Source organism: Somniosus microcephalus, chromosome 29 (genome assembly GCF_052327205.1).
Source record: "Somniosus microcephalus isolate GS21.2 chromosome 29, FLI_Smic_1.0, whole genome shotgun sequence".
NCBI classification, from domain to species: domain Eukaryota; kingdom Metazoa; phylum Chordata; class Chondrichthyes; order Squaliformes; family Somniosidae; genus Somniosus; species Somniosus microcephalus.
In genome coordinates this window covers 24,865,651-24,883,987 of record NC_141015.1, presented here as the reverse complement: position 1 = coordinate 24,883,987, position 18,337 = coordinate 24,865,651, and the positions used below count along the sequence as shown (strand labels likewise).

General features: G+C 48.5%; 1 protein-coding gene across 1 annotated transcript in view; it reads right to left on the bottom strand.

The window, feature by feature from the left end:
• Positions 1 to 18,337, bottom strand: part of tmem72 (transmembrane protein 72) — a 29,197-nt gene that overhangs the window by 6,902 nt on the left and 3,958 nt on the right. The window lies entirely within an intron of this gene.

The window sequence follows — 18,337 nt, the reverse complement described above, 5'->3', positions numbered from 1 at the left end:
TTCTGACAAAGGGTCCTCGACCTGAAACATTGGTCCCGATTTTCCCCCAGCCGTCAGGCGGGGTTTCAGGCGTGGGGGGGGGGGGGAAATCACGAATTTGGGGGTCCCGCCACCATCCTGCCCAAAACCCCGCCCCACGTAAGTTTCAGGGGCGGCGGGTACCCGCCCCGCACTGGGACCCGCCGAAACCAGGCGGGAAGGGATTAGTGCCAATTAACTGATTGTTAACAGGTAGTTAACAGGCAGTTTTTAGCCTAATCCCTATTTTGAGGGGTTTCGTGTGAGTTTCCCGACGGCTCCAAACCACGCCAGGTAGAGCAGGCGGGCCGTCGGGTTGAAGGAGTTTGAGGGATCGCGATGTCGGCGCTCAGGTGAGTGATGGGTGCATGAGTGCAAAGGTAAGTGTGTTTGGTGTGTCTAAAGTGTGTAAAGAACTTTTACTTACCTGTACTTACCTTTACAGCCTTTCTTCCTGTAGCCGTCAGGAGCCAGAACTGAAAGCTGAACGGCTGCGATCTGTCAAAAGTGACAGCCTTTAGCTTTGAGTGCCGGTGAGAGTTCTAACTGAGTCTGTGCAGAATGACTCAGCTTAGAACTCAGAGTGTCAGTGTTTCACAGCTTCAAACAGCTGTGAAACACTGATATTTCATCTGTCAAGAAATTTCAGTCTGTGACGTCACCTGTTGCCGGGTGGCCCTTAATTGGCTGCTGGGCGGGCTCAACAAGGTCAATCAAGGGAAAATCACGCGGATTGGCCGGACGTCGAAGTAGGCGGGTCAAAAACCCAAAAGGGGAAGTCCCGCCTTCTTCCCGACAGGTTCGGCAAAATCTACCCCATTGACTCTGTTTCTCTCTCCACGGATGCTGCCCGACCTGCTGAGTGTTTCCAGCATTTTCTGTTGTTATCTCAGATTTCCAGCATCCGCAGTATTTTGCTATTGTATTAATGATAATTTCCTGCTAGTTAAACAGTTCTTTCTGTCTCTGACCAATTACATTGAAAGGAAGCTTCATGTAGTTCAACCAAGCCAACCTTCAATCAAAGATTCAATTTTCAAAAGGTAGCATTCTCGTATCCGGGCTGGGGCCGGACTTTCACCAGAGTTAGCACTATAAGTGAAAGCTAGAATTTGGCTGAATCGGAGGTTCTTTTCACGGCCTACTTTAAAAAAAAAAGACACCAGAAATCACATAAAAATGACTTGGATATAAATTGCTGCTCATTCATTTATGGAGTACGGTAGCATAGTGGTTATGTTATTAGATTAGCACTCCAGAGGCCTAGACTAATGATCTGGAGATATGAGTTCAAATCCCACCACGGGGAATTTAAATTCAATTCAATAAATCTGGAATAAAAAGCTAATATCAGTAATGGTGACTATGAAACTATTGGATTGTTGTAAAAACCCATCTGGTTCACTAATGTACTTTAGGGAAGGAAATCTGCCACCCTTACCTGGTCTGGCCTTTGTGACTCCAGACCCACAGCAATGTGGTTGACTCTTAACTGCCCCTCTGCCACTCTGTTGTATTCAAGAAGGTGGCTCATCACCACCTTTTTCAAGGGCAATTAGGGATAGCCAATAAATGCCGGCCTTGCTGTGGATTAATAAAAAATTCTGAGTCAAAAACCATAGGATCTCCTACCTAACACAGTCATGGCACCAACACCGTCCCCACAAGGACAGCAGCATTTCAAGAAGAAATACCCACCACCACCTTTGCAGGGTATCTAGGGATGGACAAATGAAAAAATAAACCACAAGTTTCAAATCCTGTTCCTGGGACTAGGGACAGGGTCACTGGCAAGGCTTTGGAAGCTAAGCTAGAGCCAGGCCTGGTTAAGTACCTGGAGGGGTGACCATCAGGGAAGACCAGGTGCAGAAGGTCACGGAAGGAGCCCCGAGGAGGGGCGGTTGGTGAGAAGGTCACAGAAGGAGGAGCGGCTGGTGAGCAGGCCCGGGCGTTGGGCTGAAGATTGTCGGACAGGAGGTATGGTGGAAATGGAATGGCGGCGCGCACCGACGCAGCGGCTTTGCTTCTCCCAGTCATGGGAGCTTGCAAGATCACATTTCGTTGTTCATGTACTTGTGCAATGACAATAAAGTTGAATTATTATTATTATTATCTGTGTGCAGCAATCCTAGCCAGCACGTGCAGCAAAGCGTTCTCAGCTGTCTTCAAAGTTCTCACAGCACCATAGATTAAAGTAGCACTGCTCTTGGAGAACAGGTAGGTGGCAGAGGCTGATCAGGGAAACAAATTCAGAACTCCTTTCACGAGTAGTGCACAGACCAGATCTGTTTCAGTATAAGCCATACAAATGCATCTGTACTAGTGATGGTTGAATCCTGTTAGATATCTCTAGATCAAGGGAGATGTCTCAAATTGCAATACCCTACCTGAGTTCAGTCAACTTAGCAAAGAATAGGGATCGAGGCTGGGCCTTTGCTGGTATAGATTTCAGGAGCCAGATTAACCTGTTGAGCCTTCTGCACACTTGAAAATATGAACGCAATGTTCACAGATCATAAGCAAACTATTGCTGAAGACATGTGAAGACGCAGATAGTGATACCCGCTTGTAGTGATACGGATATAATGCTTGAATCGTGCTTGCCAGCACCCATTTGTAGGAACTCTGTACATTTTCCATTAGGTGTGGTTTCGCTTTGTGATTAAAAAAAATTTGTTTATGGGATGTGGGCGTCGCTGGCAAGGCCAGCATTTATTGCCCATCCCTAGTTGCCCTTGAGAAGGTGGTGGTGAGCCGCCTTCTTGAACCGCTGCAGTCCGTGTGGTGAAGGTACTCCCACAGTGCTGTTAGGGAGGGAGTTCCAGGGTTTTGACTCAGCAATGATGAAGGATCGGCAATAAACTTCTAAGTCAGGCTGGTGTGTGACTTGGAGGGGAACTTGGAGGTGGTGGTGCTCCCATGCGCCTGCTGCCCTTGTCCTTCTAGGTGTAAAAGGTTTGGGAGGTGCTGCCGAAGAAGTCTTGGCGAGTTGCTGCAGTGCATCTTGTAGATGGTACACACCGCAGCCACGGTGCGCCGGTGGTGGAGGGAGTGAATGTTTAAGGTGGTGGATAGGGTTCCAATCAAGCGGGCTGCTTTGTCCTGGATGGTGTCGAGCTTCTTGAGTGTTGTTGGAGCTGCACTCATCCAGGCAAGTGGAGAGTATTCCATCACACTCCTTACTTGTGCCTTGTAGATGGTGGAAAGGCTTTGGGGAGTCAGGAGGTGAGACACTCGCCGCAGAATACCCAGCCGCTGACCTACTCTTGTTGCCACAGTATTTATGTGGCTGATCCAGTTAAGTTTCTGGTCAATGGTGACCCCCCAGGATGTTGATGGTGGGGCATTCTGCGATGGTAATGCTGTTGAATGTCAAGGGGCGGTGGTTAGATTCTCGTTTGTTGGAGATAGTCATTGCCTAGCACTTCTGTGGTGTGAATGTTACCTGCCACTTATCAGCCCAAGCCTGAACGTCGTCCAGGTCTTGTTGCATGCAGGCACGGACTGCTTCATTATCTGAGGAGTTGTGAATGGCGCTGAACACTGTGCAGTCATCAGCGAACATCCCCATTTCTGACCTTATGTTGGAGGGAAGGTCATTGATGAAGCAGTTGATTCTTTATAGAGAATGCACTCCGCTCATTGCTTTCAACTCTTAGCCCAAACTCGGCATTCTGAGCAAAAGGCAGTTCAGCTGGTGAAGGTGCCGGTGAGCACTCAGCTTGCCGATAATAGTAATAGTTTCATCTGGTTGAGACAGGCAGCCTCACTGAGATCATTCATCATTCAATGAAAGTTTCTAGTCAATGTGAAGTTGTTGTAAACAAAGTACATTGGAAGCTTCTTGATGACAACAGGTTAATATTTTACATTCTAGTCTTGCAGCGATCACCGACAGGTGTCACCCGTGAATGTTGCGTGCAATTTTGGACACACCACTACCTTCAAAAAGACAGCAATGTGTTGGAAAGAATTCAAAGAGCTCCTTGGCTATTGACCCCTCTGCTAAGGGAAATAGGTCCTTACTGTCCACTCTGTCTCGGCCCCTCATAATTTTATACACCTCAATTAAATTTCCCCTCTGCCTCCTATACTTGTCCTGTAAATGCTTGACATGGATACCAGGTACCCAACACGGGAGAGTGTTGCATTTCACATTGTTAACAGCCCGTGCTTCATTTCAGAGATGTTGCTAATGCAGATCAACAAGGGTTAAATCCTTTATTCTGCTTCCCCCATGAATCAGAGAGATAGCAGAATAATGAAGGCAGTAATTATCTCGACAGTAACAGAACTGGCGATGAGCCACAATAATCCATTTTAATAAGCTGTGCAAATTGCTCGTAATAAAAGATGCCGTTCCAAAGACAATTAATGCTGCAACAACACTGAGATGCTTAAAATGGGCCCATGGAAAGGTTCAGTGAGAAACAAACAGAAAATGCAGGGTTTGAACTTGAAACTAATGGAATCTCAGAGACCCATTTCCTCCAAGTTGTGCTCTGCCTGGATTATGAGGGCTCCATGTTGCGTAAAGGACAGAAGGCGATTAAAGCACGAGGTGAACTGTTAACAGTGAGCAGGTAGCAGTAAGAGGAGCGGCCGAATGTGAGGTCTTCAAGGCAACATACTCTGATGGGAGGGAGGAATTGTCATTTTAATATTTTATTTGGAGTTTTTCTTATCTGGTAAGTTGTTGGGGGGGGTGCGGAGTGAGCGCGGAGTGAGCGCGGAGTGAGCGCGGCCTGTGGAGTGAGCACGGAGTGAGTGTGGAGTGTGGAGTGAGTGCAGAGTGAGCGCGGAGTGAGTGTGGAGTGTGGAGTGAGTGCAGAGTGAGCGCGGAGTGAGTGCGGCCTGTGGAGTGAGCACGGAGTGAGTGTGGAGCGCGGAGTGAGCGCGGAGTGAGCGCGGCCTGTGGAGTGAGCGCGGAGTGAGCGCGGAGTGAGCGCGGAGTGCGGAGTGAGCGCGGCGTGAGCGCGGAGTGAGTGTGGAGTGTGGAGTGAGTGCAGAGTGAGCGCGGAGTGAGTGCGGCCTGTGGAGTGAGCACGGAGTGAGTGCGGAGCGCGGAGTGAGCGCGGAGCGCAGAGTGAGCGCGGAGTGAGCGTGGCGTGAGCGCGGAGTGAGCGCCCAGTGAGTGCGGAGCGTGGAGTGAGCGCGGAGTGAGCGCGGAGTGAGCGTGGAGTGAGTGCAGAGTGAGCGCGGAGTGAGTGCGGCCTGTGGAGTGAGCACGGAGGGAGTGCGGAGTGAGCGCAGAGTGAGCGCGGAGTGAGCGCGGAGTGAGCGCGGAGTGAGCGCGGCGTGAGCGCGGAGTGAGCGCCCAGTGAGTGCGGAGCGCGGAGTGAGCGCCCAGTGAGTGCGGAGCGCGGCGTGAGCGCGGAGTGAGCGCGGAGTGAGCGCCCAGTGAGTGCGGCGTGAGCGCGGAGTGAGCGCCCAGTGAGTGCGGAGCGCGGAGTGAGCGCCCAGTGAGTGCGGAGCGCGGAGTGAGCGCCCAGTGAGCGCGGAGTGAGCGCGGAGTGAGTGCAGAGTGAGCGCGGAGTGAGTGCTGCCTGTGGAGTGAGCACGGAGTGAGTGCGGAGTGAGCGCGGAGTGAGCGCGGAGCGCGGCGTGAGCGCGGAGTGCGTGCGGAGTGCGTGCGGAGTGCGGAGTGAGCGCGGCCGGAGCGCGGAGTGAGCGCCCAGTGAGCAAGGAGTGAGCGAGGAGTGTGCGCGGAGTGAGCACGGATTGAGGAGTGAGTGTGGAGTGAGGAGTGAGCGCGCAGTGAGCGAGGAGTGAGCGCGGAGTGAGTGCCCAGTGAGTGCGGAGTGGGTGAGGAGTGAGTGCGGAGTGGGTGCAGAGTGCGGAGTGAGGGTGAAAAGAACAGAAGGATATGTTGATGGGCTGAGATGGAGTAGGGTGGGAGGAGGCTCGTGTGGAGCATAAACACCGGCACGGACCAGTTGGGCCGAATGGCCTGTTTCTGTGTAATTGCCAGCAGAAGCAGGAACTTTGGCTGATTCTTATTTCTTTAAACATGGGGCACCGAGACTAATTGTAGTGCACCCACTGCTCGCCCAGCTCAACCCATCTAATTCAGCACAACTAAGGAACGTGAACTGTGACTTTCCCCCCTCAATGTGTCGCAGTTCCGCACTGGAGAGTGTATTTACCAACTGAGATACCGGAGGAACTACTGTGGCTTCTTTACCAGAATGTGCGACTTTACCAGGAATTAGTGTCCGCACTCAGATTGCTGTTCGTTCTCTGCCATCGTGCATGTCCTCGTTTGTAGAGATTTTATTTAGATTCCATCAGTCCTGTTGCTTGTTCAACCCACCAGAGGGCACTGTTGAGTGGCGCAAGGAGGAAGTCCCCTCCTTGGCCAGTTCTCGCTCTGCCTGCGATCCACAGATTTGAGTTTTGGCTTTGAGCTTCAATCTCTGAGTGCATCATTCTAGTATTGTAGCTACCAAGCTTCTAAGTTGTAGAACTTTTACATTACACAGGGTTGCCCTTCCCCTGATTTGATATAGTTTCCAAATTAAAGAATATGTTTTATGTAAATCAACCAGATATATACATACATAAATATAAAGCAGCCCTGCTCAGGATCCAAGCAGAACTAGTTCAGTACGACAATGCATTTAAACTAATATATTCTAGACAGGAATAAAAATTGGAACAAATGAATAGAATTCAAAATACTTGTGTATGAAAGAAAGACTTGCATTTATATAGCGCCTTTCACGACCACGGGACATTCCAAAGCGCTTTACTTTTTGAAGTGGAGTCACTGTTGTATTGTGGGAAATGCGGCAGCCAATTTGCGCACAGCAAGCTCCCACAAACAGCAATGCAATAAAGACCGGATAATTTGTTTTAGTGATGTTGATTTAGGGATAAATATTGGCCAGGAATATTGATTGTCAATGCCATATCTTGGTGCATCTTCTTGACCTGTCCTGCTAAGCCTCTCTGGTCAAGAGGATCAGGTTCATCACTGACACCTTGATCAAGCTAAACCCTCTGCACTATTTGCGAGAGCTTCCTTTGGAGATTACACTGTAAACCAGAATGGGTTGGTAGATTGACCTCCTACTATACATTATACACTGGAGTATTCCAGTCATGCAGTGCTAATTGGATCTACCATCACAGACCGCCCCATCTTAAATCAAACTGGACAATTGGTCAGTCAGTGTTTCCCACTGACTCAGATAGGAGAAAAATCACCTCATGTACCGCCCTTCATCAAATATTACCATTGGCGCCGAGGTGTTATTCCCCAGAGACCAGAGAGAATCCATCACATGCTGGTTTGGTGTCACCGACATTGGATTGACTTAGGACTGATTGGCCCTAACCTCCTCTTTCTTGGAATGGGGTGACCTCCCTTCACCTGTGTGAATCATCAGCAGTCCCTCCTCTTTGCCACTTTGTGCTTTCACTGCTCAGTTTTCTGGCTTGGTGGAGCAGGTTCAGGAGTTCCTAGAGGGGAACAAGGTTATTCCCATGCTCTGTCCTTTAATGGGAGCTCTGCAAAAGTCTGATCCGTGCAAAACAAGGATCTGGAATTTGACATAATTCCAGTCAAAAACTTGGCATAAAACTTATTCAAAAAAATAGCACTCCTAAATGCTTAGTGAATAAACATGTTGCACAGCGTGGAACTAAGGCATACAATGGGCGGTCAGGCACTGGTGTGCATTCGCAACCAGGTTGTGACTTGCCAACTTCAGGACCTGCAGAGATTCCTGTACTTGATTGGGACCCCATCCACCACCTTAAACATTCACTCCCTCCACCACTGGCGCACCGTGGCTGCAGTGTGTACCATCTACAAGATGCACTGCAGCAACTCGCCAAGGCTTCTTCGGCAGCACCTCCCAAACCCGCGACCTCTTCCACCTAGAAGGACAAGGGCAGCAGGCTCATGGAAACACCACCACCTCCAAGTTCCCCTCCAAGTCACACATCATCCTGACTTGGAAGTATATCGGCCGATACTTCATCGTCGCTGGGTCAAAATCCTGGAACTCCCTCCCTAACAGCACCTTCACCACGCGGACTGCAGTGGTTCAAGAAGGCGGCTCACCACCACCTTCTCAAGGGCAATTAGGAATGGGCAATAAATGCTGGCCTTGCCAGCGACGTCCACATCCCATAAAAATGAATTAAAGAAAACATGCAAGTTCCTCTGGAGTGATGTGCACCGGTGACGTTTTCTTCAGCCAGATGCACGTGCTAAATGATCACAGGCAGCTCTTCTTGGTGAAGCTGCAGGGCGTACATGCATCATTACCAGAGATGCCTGCCTTTCACTGGGACTTGCTAAGGGTCTGGAACATGGTTTCTTCCAGCAGGAGCTCTCCCTCGTCAGAGGTAGCGACCGTTTCGTACGAGCCGCTCCTTCGTAATCCCCATCTCCCGTGTGGTCAGCATTGTCGCTGGCGGAGAGGAGGGCACCTGCTGCGGAAATAACTGGAGTCAGGGAGGCACTAGATGGCGGCGGGCTGGGCTAGATGTCACCGGAGGCATTGGCTGCTCAAATGTCCTGGTACTACCTCCGGTTTGCGACCGAAAGCCATCCAGGCGCTCAAACATGCTCTCTGGACCTTGACTCGGTTCAGTGTGTCGAGGAGGCGCAGGCAAGTGGAGCCATTCCGTCTGATCTCACAACGGAGTTGCTGATCGTCGAGAGAATCCCAAAACTTCCCTCAGGGATCTCTGCCTCACAACTTGAGGCTTCTCTCGAAAATTTCCTGCCCAGATCATTCCTGCACACTCTGCAATCCCTTGCCCTTGTCTTCCGTCTAGACGCGCCTTGGTAAAACATCTGGTCATCCGGCTGAGGCAAGTGCCTCCAATGGAAGGTCTTAACTTCGGGGATCCACTTGGGACCTGGGATGGAAAGTGTTTCACAGAGCTGTGGCATCAAACCCAGAGCAGGGGTCTAAACAGTGGCCCAGACAAAGGTGGGCACCACAGGATGTTAATTGTATTAATAAGACAATACCATTTGCTTTTTTAAATTTGCACACATCAGTTTGGGTGGACCTCCTAGGGGGTCACTTGTAGTGATGGGTTTGTCCCGGTGGCACTGGGTTAGCCCAGAGTCACTCTACTGGACCAACACTCTGAGATAGGGAGGGGAAAATAACCATCAGACAAGGTTCCTGCTCCTCGCAAACGTTTGTCTGCTTGGACCTCGGCATGAGGACGGGACTCTGGGCTGGCTGAGGTTCCCATGGTCAAATAGCCAACTAACAGTGCAGGCTCGCACATGGGGAATGGCCACAAATGAGATATAAGAGGGCTGTTGGTAACTGTGGAACTTTTAGCATGGTTTAGTACCTTGAGTAGAGGAGGGAAAATAAAGAGATATCAACTTTCAATGAACTGATACCGTACAATAGGAATGAAGCAACCATTTGCTTACAACAACAGCTTGTATTTATATAGCACCTTTAACATAGTAAAACGTCCCAAGGCGCTGCACAGGAGTATTTTAAGACAAAAAATTTGACACCGAGCCACATAAGGATAAATCAGGGCAGGTGACCAAAAGCTTGGTCAAAGAGGTAGGTTTTAAGGAGCGTCTTAAAGGAGGAAAGAGAGATAGCGAGGTGGAGAGGTTTAGGGAGGGAATTCCAGAGCTTAGGGTCTAGGCAGCTGAAGGCACGGCCACCAATGGTTGAGCGATTATAATCAGGGATGCTCAAGAGGGCAGAATTAGAGGAGCACAGATATCTCGGGGGGATTGTGGGGCTGGAGGAGATTACAGAGATAGGGAGGGGCGAGGACATGAAGGGATTTGAAAACAAGGATGAGAATTTTGAAATCGAGGCGCTGCTTAACCGGGAGCCAATGTTGGATCAGCGAGCACAGGGGCGATGGGCGAACGGGACTTGGTGCGAGTTAGGACACGGGGAGCCGAGTTTTGGATGACCCCAAGTTTACGTAGGGTGGAATGTGAGAGGCCAGCCAGGAGTGCGTTGGAATAGTCAAGTCTAGAGGTAACAAAGGCATTTTTTAGGTTTGTTTACTTTTACATGTTGAGCATTTTTTTAACATTACTAATTTTTTGCAAAAATAGCGCCAGCTGCTTAGCAGTATCTTGTTCCAGAGTTGTTGTTTGCTCACAGGAAGGGAGAACCTCAGAGAGCTCTGTGAGGTGGGGCTTGGCGTGCCTCTGACCTGTTGATTTGTGCAGAGATGTATTATGGTTCATTATGCCCATTAACCTGTGCCTCTTGCAGTCCATGACTGTGAATAGACCTGAGAATCTCTGGACCGAAGGGTCTTGAACAGGTGCTCTTGTCGGTCTTTGCTGTTACGAAGGTAACATTAAATATTCACGTTGTGTCTGCAACACCCATAATCAATAGCATCTCTGCTGGTGCTGACACACAAATTACGCTCCTCTGGTGTCTTTGCTGCCTGAAGTTAACCCTCTAGTGTTTTACTAGCCAATCCTCCTCACTTGCAGAGTTTTTGACAGATGTTATCAATGTCTGCCAAGAAGAATAGAGACTTGCATTTATATAGCATCTTTCACATTCTCAGGATACACAATAGTGCTTCACAACCAATTAATACTGTGGCAACAAGAGCCGGTCAGAGGCTGAGTATTCTGCAGCGAGTGTCTCACCTCCTGACTCCCCAAAGCCTTTCCACCATCTACAAGGCACAAGTAAGGAGTGTGATGGAATACTCTCCACTTGCCTGGATGAGTGCAGATCCAACAACACTCAAGATGCTCGACACCATTCAGGACAAAGCAGCCCGCTTGATCGGCACCCCATCTACCACCTTAAACAGTCACTCCCTCCACCACCGGCGTACCGTGGCTGCAGTGTGTACCATCTACAAGATGCACTGCAGCAACTCGCCAAGGCTTCTTCGGCAGCACCACCCAAACCCGCGACCTCTTCCACCTAGAAGGACAAGGGCAGCAGGCGCATAGGAATGGGCAATAAATGCTGGCCTTGCCAGCGACGACCACATCCCATAAAAACGAATGAAAAACAAATACTTTTTGAAGTGTAGTTAATGTTGTTTTTCTGGGGAAACGTGGCAACCAATTTGCGCACAAACAGCAATGAGGCTGGGTGCCCAGTCTATCTGTTTTGGTGGTGTTGGTTGAGGCATGAATGTTGACCAGGGAGAACTCTCTGCTTTAAGGGCCATGGGATCTTTTACAGCCACCTGAATAGGCAAACAGGGCCTCGGTTTAGTTTCGCATCAAAAAGAGGCACTGCCAACAATGCAGCACTCCCTCACTACTGCATTGAAGTGACAGCTCTGATTATAGACGGACATCCTGCAGTGAAACTTAAACCCAGAACTTTCTGGTTCAGTGGCAAGAGCGCTACCACCGATCGAAGCTGATGCTTCAAGATGTACAATGAGGAAAGTGCCCCTCGGGCATTGTTCCTCATCTTCAACCAATGACCCAGCTGAAGCTGGTGAAATTCAAACCCTCTGGGAAACCCAATTGTATATTTTAGTGAGCACTAGGATTTGTACACAAGTCTCCTTATCAAGGGTGCAATGCACATTGGGAGTGAAAATGGTCTTCAGCAACGGTAAAGAAAATTGGGCGGGGAGGAAAAACTGGCTCCCCATTCACTATCAGCCATTTCGCGCTTTCGCGGAAGACCAATCTGATGCCCTGTGGGCCGAAAAGCCCCAGTTGCCTTTTCCATAAACTTGGCTTGTATTCCCCTTGAATTTAGAAGGTTGAGAGGTGATCTAATCGAGGTAGTTAAATCGACTAAGGGATTCGATAGGGTACGTGCAGAGAATCTGTTTCCTCTGGTGGGGAATCTGGAACAAGGGGGCACAATCTTAAAATTAGAGCCAGGCCATTTAGGAGTGAAATCAGGAAGTACTTTTACACACAAGGGGTAGTGGAAATCAGGAAACTCTCCCAAAAAAAGGCTGTGGATGCTGGTTCAATTGAAATTTGATCAATTTTTGTTTGGTAAAGGTATCAAGGGATATGGAGCTAAGGCAGGCAAATGGAGTTGAGGTACAGATTGGCCATGACCTAACTGAATGGCGGAACAGGCTCGAGGGGCTGAACGGCCTCCTCCTGTCTCTGTGTATCCTCAAGGGGCTGAACGGCCTCCTCCTGTTCCTATGTATCCTCAAGGGGCTGAACGGCCTCCTCCTGTCCCTATGTATCCTCAAGGGGCTGAACGGCCTCCTCCTGTTCCTAAATATCCACAAGGGGCTGAACAGCCTCCTCCTGTTCCTATTTATCCTCGAGGGGTTGAACGGCCTCCTCCTGTTCCTATGTATCCTCAAGGGGCTGAATGGCCTCCTCCTGTTCCTATGTATCCTCGAGGGGCTGAACGGCCTCCTCCTGTTCCTAAATATCCACGAGGGGCTGAACAGCCTCCTCTTGTTCCTATTTATCCTCGAGGGGTTGAACGGCTTCCTCCTGTTCCTATTTATCCTCAAGGGGTTGAATGGGCTCTTTCTGTTCCTATTTATCCTCGAGGGGCTGAATGGGCTCTTCCTGTTCCTATTTATCCTCGAGGGGCTGAACGGCCTCTTCCTGTTCCTATGTATCCTCGAGGGGCTGAACGGCCTCCTCCTGTTCCTATGTATCCACGAGGGGCTGAACGGGCTTTTCCCGTTCCTATTTATCCTCGAGGGGCTGAATGGCCTCCTCCTGTTCCTATGTATCCACGAGGGGCTGAACGGGCTCTTCCCGTTCCTATTTATCCTCGAGGGGCTGAACGGCCTCCTCCTGTTCCTATTTATCCTCGAGGAGCTGAACGGCCTCCTCCTGTTCCTATGTATCCTAGAGGGGCTGAACGGCCTCCTTCTGTTCCTATGTCGAGATAACTTCACGGCCTCTCTTGGAATTTTCATTCTTTTTTAATGGACGCTCTGCGATTTAAATTTTGTTTTAGGAAAGGTTCTGAAACCTCTTTAACAATTTCTGCTTCAATCAGTCTTAATTTCCCTGGATTCTTTTGGATATGTTTCGCTTCTTAGGATCTTATTTCATTTCCCAACATTTTTTTTTGTACATCAAGCTAACCAACAGTGAATCATTCCGAGTTCACTTCACGTTTAGAGAGCTGATTCATGCTGGTTCTGAAAAAAACCCTTCTTACTGCCTGCTTTTCAAACTACTCTGTAACCTGTTGACATTATTATGACATTAGGTATTCTCCCTAAACCTCTCCACCTCTCTCTCCTCCTTCAAGACGCTCCTTAAAACCTACCTCTTTGACCAAGCTTTTGGTCATCTGCCCTAATACCTCCTTATGTAGCTCGGTGTCAAATTTTTTCGATAATGATGCTGTGAAGTGCCTTGGGACTTTTTACTAGTTTCAAGGTGCTACAGGAAACTTTTTTTTATCCGGCACCGACGGGACCGACGTGGTGCCGGTTCATCAACAATTCCGGATAACCGAAAGCTATAGTAAAAGATACGGAGCTGAGAGCTCCGTATAAAGCAACAAACCCTGTTGCTTAGCAACAGGTTCAGAACAATGGCCACAAGTTCCAAGCATCTCTGTAGCTTAGCAACAGCTGCAGCCACACCCTTGCACAGCAACAGATCGAGGAAGGCAAGTAATAAAACTTACCTGAACCTACTCCTGAATTTTGCTGGTTAACCGAGATTTCCGGTTATTTAGGTGCCGGTAAATCGAAAGTTTCCTGTATATAAATGCAAACTGTTGTTGTTGTATCCATTATAACATCATGATACTCAGAGTGCAGAGTTACACAACAATGAAAAATATTTCTGGCCGGGGGGTCAAGAACGAGGGGTCACAGTCTCAGGATACGGGGTAGGACATTTAGGGCTGAGATGAAGAGAAATTTCTTCACTCAGAGGGTGGTGAACCTGTGGAATTCTCTACCACAGAAGACCAAGTCACTGAATATATTTAAGAAGCAGATAGATGGATTTCTAGACACAAAAGGCATCAAGGGGTATGGGGAGAGAGGGGGAATATGGTATTGAGATAGAGGATCAGCCATGATCATACTGAATGGTGGAGCAGGCTCGAAGGGCCGAATGGCCGACTCCTGCTCCTATTTTTCTATGTTTCTATGTTTCATTCAATGGCCTGGATTTTCCGGGGCCTATGATCATGTACACGGCCATAAGTGCCTCGCACGTTCTGGGCTTACACATGGACTGTGCATGTGCGAAAACCCAGAACTTGCCATCTGTCAAGAATCTTCTTGACAGACCCTCCGCATACGCAGGAAGTGGACACTCGCTGGCGGAGAGTCGGGCTATTTGCCCAACTACTGCCCAGCGAATGCCCAAGAAACTCTTACGCCTGGTAAAAGCAGGCGTTGGGCCTTCTTTTACCAGCGCAAGAGTGAAAATAAATATTAAAATAATTAAAAAAAAAAATCATTTTAACATCAAAAACCTATAAAATAAATTTGTGTTATTTTTGGCCCCTTAAAAAAGTTTACATTTATTTTTCAAAAAATTACATTTTTGCTTTAAATGTTTAATTAAATTGTATTTTAATTAATTTTAAACAATGTAATGATTGTCTTTTTTATTTCAGTGCTGTAAAAATGTGTTTTTTGGGTGATTCCTATTAAGCTTATGCAGATTCCGTACCTAAATGGAATCCCCCCAAAGCATAATGGGGATCCCCTTTCTGATTGGTTGGGCCGGCCCATGTGATCCCAGGGATGCTCGAGAACCGCGTGTGCCCCGGTATACGTGGACCTCTACGCAAGCCTATGCCCGCAGGCCCAGGAGCGCGAGTCTCCGTGGGTCCAGGTCCATCAGGTAGGCGCGTAGATTTATTGCGGTTCGGAGGCATCCGCCCGGGGAACCCTCCGACCGCAAATTCAGGCCCAATGTCTCTAACTGTAATGTATAATTATTTGCCCTTAAATTTCCATTTTTCTCCACCTTAGTGCCACAGTTCCAGCCATGCCCTCACTCCACTCTGCACCTTTGCACCCGAACTATAGGAGACTGCAGCAGAAAATGCTGGAAAAACTCAGCAGGCCAGGCAACATCCGTGGAGAGAGAAATAGAGTCAACGTTTCAGGTCGAAACCCTTCGTCAGGACTGAGAAAACACAGGAAATGAAACAGGTTAAAAGGCCAGTTTGGGGGCTGGGAAATGGGGATAAAAGAACAAGAGAAGTGAAGAGACATTAAGAGGTATTCAAAACCAGACGAGATGGTGATAGGACTAGTGGAGACAAAAGACGGCTCTAGATTAGGTGTGAAACGCGCTGGCAGAATGAGAGACAGCTGCCATGTGGGAGAGAAAAAAGGGGGAAGGGCCCAAAACAAAGGAGTGGATAAAAAATATATAAAAATGTAATAGGGGCCGAGGTTATGATCTGAAATTGTTGAACTCGATATTGAGTCCGGAAGGCTGTAAAGTGCCTAATCGGAAGATGAGGTGCTGTTCCTCGAGTTTACGCTGGGTTTCCGTGGAACAATGCAAGAGCCCGAGTACGGTGAGGTCTGAGTGGGAATGGGGCAGTGAATTGAAATGACAGGCGACCGGAAGCTTGGGGTCACCCTTACAGACTGAACGGAGGTGTTCCGCAAAGCGATCAACCAATCTGCGTTTGGTCTCCCCAATGTAGAGGAGACCGCATCGTGAGCAGCGAATACAGTATACTAGATTGCAAGAAGTACAAGTAAATCGCTGTTTCACCTGGAAGGGGTGTTTGGGGCCCTGGACAGTGGGAAGGGGGGAGGTATAGGAGACTGCATTTACACCACAGTCTGGGATCTGCAGTTTGGGTGTGAAGGCACCAGCTCCTGAGTGGGTTCACATCGACAGCTCCTGTGTGGCTCTGCTCCGAGATCATTGCCACCATCTTCAGTAGAAACCATTTCTCACTGAATCACACAGCACAGAAGGAGGCCAGTCGGCCCATCGTGCCTGTGCCAGCTCTTTGATAGAGCTCTCCAATTAGTCCCACTCCCCCGCTCTCTCCCCATAGCCCTGCACATCTCTCCTTTTCAAGTATATATCCAATTCCCTTTTGAAAGTTACTTTTGAATCCGCTTCCACCGCCCTTTCAGGAAGTGAATTCGAGATCATAACAACTTGCTGCGTAAAAAAATGTCTCCTCACATCCTTTCCTTGATTCTGAATCAATTAGGCCATCCACTACTCACTATCTTCAGCTTCTGTACTATGGCCAATCTTAATCTTCTAGTGACATTTCACTTGTAATCCTAAAGCTAATTTGTAACTTAGTTTCCTCCTGTTTTCTATATAGTCAGAGTTCCCTTCAAGATAGTCAAAACCACTTGACTATCACCTTTGCCCAGCTGGCCCAGCAGATAAGTGTGTGGGTTGGTGTACTTCTGAGGTGTAAGGCCCATGATTCAGTCCCTGGTTTGTGCTGGGTTTGTGGAAGGTGAATTAAATTTACATGTTTGGTTTGTTTCTTCATTTTTTTGGGTTGTTTTCTGTGATTTTTCATTTGACCCGTGCATAAATCCCAACAATGTATATAAGTGCTAAACAGAAGAGGTCCCAGAACAGATCCTTGCGTATACCACTATCCACATCCCACCAACCTGAAAACACTGTACAGCTACATTCTCATTATTAACACACGCCTCAATCTCTGTACAGTGCTGTATACCTTGTGTAGAATACCAAGTACAGTGCTGTATACACTACTGTGTAAAATGCTATATGCTCGCAATTTGGTACTGGTTTAATCATGATGTTGACATAAGGGAGGGAGTGGGAAGGGGTGTTGGGGGTGGTGGAGGAGTGGACCGGGGTGTCGCGTTGGGAGCGGTCCCTTCGGAATCCCTTTCAGCATTCCGAGGGGACCGCTCACCTCTGCGACGCCCTGGTCCACTCTTCTGTCACCCCCAACACCCCCTCCCCTTCCCACGAGTGGTGAGAATGTGGAACTTTTTAAAAATTCATTGATGGGATGTGGGCGTCGCTGGCTAGGCCTGCATTTAGTGCCCATCCCTAATTGCCCTTGAGAAGATGGTGGTGAGCTGCCGCCTTGAACCGCTGCAGTCCATATGGTGTAGGTACACCCACAATGTTGTTAGGAAGGGAGTTCCAGAATTTTGGCCCAGCGACAGTGAAGGAACGGCGATACAGGTCCAAGTCAGGATGGTGTGTGGCTTGGAGGGGAACTTGTAGGTGGTGATGTTCCCATGTGTCTGCTGCCCTTGTCCTTCTAAGTGGTAGAGGTTGCGGGTTTGGAAGGTGCTGTTGAAGGAACTTTGGCGAGTTGCTGCAGTGCATCTTGTAGATGGTACACACTGCAGCCACAGTGCGCCGGTGGTGGAGGGAGTGAATGTTGAAGGTGGTGGATGGAGTGCCAATCAAGCGGGCTGCTTTATCCTGAATGGTGTCGAGCTTCTTGAGTGTTGTTGGAGCTGCACTCATCCAGGCAAGTGGAGAGTATTCCATCACACTCCTGACTTGTGCCTTGTAGATGGTGGAGGCGAATGGTATAGATGCATTTAAGGGGAGGCTAGACAAGTGTATGAGGGAGAAGGGAATAGAGGGTTATACTGATAGATTTAGATGAGGAAAGACGGGAGGAGGCTCGAGTGGAGCATATACGCCGGCATGGACTGGTTGGGCTGATTGGCCTGTTTCTGTGCCGTATATCTGATGTAAATCTGGCAGCATTTAGCAGTATAACAATAGAGTGTATTTGGTTTCTTTGGAACTAACGACCTTATTTTATTTCAATTACATAGCTCAAAACATATTTCAGATTGTGTCGCATGCAGCATAATGGCTGGAGCTGACACAATATGAATGAAGTGCAGCCAGTTTCATTAGCAGTGCGATTCTGAACCACTCTTGGGCTGGTAATGTGTCAAACATGTGTCCTTCAGTTTCCTCTGTAGCGTAGAATGGGACCTTATTCAGACAAAACTTAAAATGTACCAAGAATAAGGCGCCGTGCTGTTTAAGGTACTTTACTCATCTGGTATCAGCGCTGCTTTATTGCTCTAACACCATAAATTTTTCCATGTCAATTTGGAACCTTTTCCCAGCCAGATATTTGAAGAATTGCCAGGATGTTCAAAGCGTATGCACAATCCTGTTCAGCTACTTTGGCCAGGAAAGAGTTAAACAACAACTTGTATTTATATAGCGCCTTTAACGTAGCAACACGTCCCAAGGTGCTTCACAGGAGTGTTAAAACACAAACAATGTGACACCGATCCACATAAGGAGATATTAGGGGAGGTGACCAAAAGCTTGGTCAAAGAGGTAGGTTTTACGAAGCATCTTAAAGGAGGAAAGAGAGGTAGCGAGGCGGAGAGGTTTAGGGAGGGAATTCCAGAGCTTAGGGCCCAGGCAACAGAAGGCACG